Below are 4062 nucleotides of genomic sequence, written 5' to 3' on the forward strand. Positions count from 1 at the left end.
ACAGAGAACAACTCACTTTTGCCCAAAGTGATCTAGTCTGATAAAAATATATTTATTTGAAATCAAGCGTGACTTCCTAGACAGAACTGTCTATTGATTTATTTCTCTGGTTTTGTTTTCCTCTGGGAAACATGCAAATACATGAGCAAAAAGTGTGGATTGCAGGGGTAATGCTCCCACACTGTGAACAAAAGGTGGACAGTTTGAAATGTGTTGCAAGGAAGCACTTAAAGGAGAGAAGAATTGCTCACATTGACAATGAGTGATACTCTGACCTAATGCCAGGTTCAGTACTGGAAAAAACATCATGACAGCAAGTGGACAATTCTATTAAGTTCATATGAAGAGTTTTTAGACACTACTGTGTTTTGAAGTGTTTAAATCATGGCTTATCAGTAAAACTAAACGCACAATTCAGCTGCAGAGCTGGTTATATATATCTGTGTGTAACATTAAAATAAATACACTAGTCTCTCTTCCTGTGTCTGGTCCATCCTCCAGCAATCCTCATGCTTGTTGTTTCTCCCTCTGATTCACATGAGTAGCAGAAGATGGAGATTCCCTGGATGTTCAGCCAGCACCAAGTGCAGGTCGCTAAGGACTTACTGCAAATCACAGTACTTTAAAAAAAAATGCAGATTATTTCAGCTGGTATGTAATGCATGAAAATGCAGCACTAATCCCAGTGTGGTTTGTTGTATCCAAGTGCTCTGCATGACTCCTTCTTTGAGAGAGGAGGTTAAAAACTGGGCAGCACTCCTGTCACAGCCAGGAGAGGGTCCCAGAGAAAAAAGTGGGCTCCCCAGGCTGTGTAACAGCCAGCTCTGCTCTCCCTCTCTCTTTTTCTACAGTCATTTGCCTCATTTTCTCTGCTGTTCATTATGACCCTTGCTAGGTTTTTCCCCAGTGAGGTTTCTCATTCTGCAAACTATCAAGTCTATAGCAAATTGCTACATTTCCATATCAAATGGATATTAAAATAATGAAAAATAAGGTAATGAAAACATAATAATGTTCTGTACTTTCTCTTTCTAGAATAAACTGAGGAGAAATAAGGGGAAATGACAAAAAAATAAAACAAAAAGGAACTCTTGCAAGGAATAAAGTTGGTTCTAGAATTTGATCCAAGATGATACAATGATGGCAAATGTCCTTCAGAGTGAGTTGGAGGATAAAAGAGTTTGAAAAGAAATTCTGCAGTGAATTGCCCAATTTGGGTCTTGTCTATTTCCCTGTCCAGGAAAATAAGGGAGAAATACCCTTTTGAGATAGGGTAGATCACGAGCCATGAGGCTCATACACCAGAAGACACCGACCATCTTGTGCGTGATTCAGGACTGGTTTACCCACCTTAAAAAAAGGAATGTGCCATGTGTAAAATAAGCATGGAGCGTAATGTAAGAGCCTCACCTGGAGAGTCAAGAGTTGCTGATTTTGTTCCACATTTCTTTCTGTTTCACATTTTAGCTAGTCAACAACCTGCTTTGGTCATACCCCAGACACAGAGGCAGAGAGCTAAACTCATTTGCCACCATAAGCAGAAGACTTTCTGTTACTGTCTAGACTTTGTGAAACCCTGAAAAGTTACAGCCGTTGTTGTTAAGGCAAATTATCTTAAATCCACTTAATTTTTAAAGAAGCATTAGTTTTAGGAATATGGGAGCTGCTGGAGTAATTTGCTTCCCACTAGGACAGCTAATCATGAATGAAATACTGAGGTGTATTGTAAAAACCCAAATAATTATTTTCATGCATCCTCAGCTTATACTATGTTGTGAAATGCAGGAAAGTTCCTTCCCAGAGGAACAGGTTTTTGTTTGCTTTTTTGGCTAGAAGTTGGTTTTCCAAAAGACCCTTAGACACAGATGTCTCCATAACATGAAGGTCTCCATCAGAGGAAATCTGGATTCCTTTTGTAGTCAAAGGAGAGAAAAAAAGCTGTGCCAAAATCAATTTATCTGACCTACTTCAGTCATCTACCTTGGGTGTTTTACAGGTTGCTTTTATGCATGAAAAACAAAGCCTGGCACCTAGATACAGGTCACTTTGAAATGCTGTATGTTCTTTGTTGCAGAGCAGGTATGTTTGTCAGACTATTTCAACCTGTTTCATTTCTTTAGAATCCAAGAGACTCAGAAATTACTCACCAGGAAAATAATGCTCCAAATGAGCTAAACAAATGGCTAACAACTAATTCAATGCAAAACACTGGAAGAACAGCATCCTCAGGGGTTCGCCTATCATTTTATGCATTGATCTGGGGCTGGTGCCTCTGGGACACCTGGACCATGCTCTCACAAGGTGGGGAAGTTCAAACAAAGCTCTACCACTTCTAGGTTTTGCAGCACTTGTTTGCAAGCTTGCAGTTTTTCTTCCCTTACTTCTACAGAAACTGGAGAGGACTGGAAAGATATCTGTCCTGCCACAGAACATGCTAAATAGCTGCCTAAACTCAGTGGAAAGGCTCCCAAGAGAAGTTTTTTCATGCTGCTGTTGACTGCAGTGCAGGTGGGTTGGGCAGCACTGAGCAACTGCAGCACAAAACTACAAACGTTATAATTTTGGGAAATAGAAGAACTCCCCAGCCTTTCCGTGAGGAAGGAAATAAAACACCAACGCAGGAACTTGGAGGTATAGTTACTGTTTATTTAACCACATACAGACTGGAGTTTCTGTTAGTTGTCTTGATACTAGGGAAATACTACATGCGGAGGGGTTTTTTTGAATGTGAATGAACTTGGCCAATACCACAAACCTCAGCTTCTCCCAAGTCCTACACCACTGTTTCCTCCTAGCTCAAGTTACCTGCTCCTGCAGAAACACAGAACACAGATACAGCAACACATATAAATTGACAGTACCAATGACATGACCCTCTACTGAGACCTAGACACATACAGCACACAGTGGGGTAACAAGGAACCATTCCTCACCTGCTTCGCAGTAACCATCCATCTCCATGCTCTTAGCCTAAAGTAGTGCAGATCAGTTTGTGTTCCTGCATACAACGAAGAGGCCATCGACACTGGTCCAGTCGCGTCTAGTTTGCTTATCTCAGCCCCAAGATGAGAGGCTGAGTCACATAGAGTTCTCTCTCTTCATATAACAAGAAATAGTCCCTAAGCTGGGTCTAGACGTGGCAACCTACCAATTCCTAGTAAACCCACTACAAGATTACTCCCAGAGGCAGCAATGACTTCTATACATGATTCAGCCTTAGCACACTCCGCTTTTTCACAGTGTCTCTTATGTGAGTGCTCCTTGCTGTCATGCAAGTCTTAGCCTCAGTCGGGTCACTTCAGGAAAAAAAACCCCTCCCATGAGGAACAGGTATATTGAAGAATCATCTCTCCTCTCCATCCACCCATCTTTTCTCTGCTAAGAAATTCCACTGAGGGTTGAATCTTTTCCCTGCAACTTTATTTGCCAGCTGTAGGGTTTCCACACCGTATTTGTATTCCAGTCCCGATTTCAATTACCTGGCTAACCTTTTCAATTTTCACAGAGAGTGAGAATCAGAAAACAGCAAGTCCTTTATTACAGCTCACACTGGCAGGGAGTGTTTCACCCCCCTTCTCTCCCCTATGTTTGCAGGGAAGCTCTGTCAAATTCAAACAAACTCATTGATCATAACTTGTCTATTTACTTATGCTTTGCTTACTGTTAAGTATTCTGGTTCTTTCTGCAGACCTCTTTTCCATCCTCCTTTTGGCTTGAACATACTATTTTTTATACCATTTCTAAGAGCCATGGAGAAACAGTCTTAAATCTTCATCCTGGTGCTTGACTCCAGTGAGAACTCTCACCAGGGTCAAATACTGGAGAAGATAAGAGACTTGTGCTTTGAGAGGGGCTATTTCCTGATCTTTGTTAAGTAAGACATGGTGGCAGCCAGTCCCAGAGCACTTCCCCATGGAAGCTCGGACCATTGGAGGGGTTCCCTCAGACCAAAGGTAAGTCAGGCACAGAACACTACCCTGCTGATCCCAAAGCCACTGTTCTGCCACTAAACTGTACTGACCACAGCTGTCACCTGCAAAAGAAATAATTTTCCTCTCCCTT

This window comes from Pterocles gutturalis, unplaced genomic scaffold (assembly GCF_000699245.1).
Source record: "Pterocles gutturalis isolate BGI_N339 unplaced genomic scaffold, ASM69924v1 scaffold2471, whole genome shotgun sequence".
NCBI classification, from domain to species: Eukaryota; Metazoa; Chordata; class Aves; order Pterocliformes; family Pteroclidae; genus Pterocles; species Pterocles gutturalis.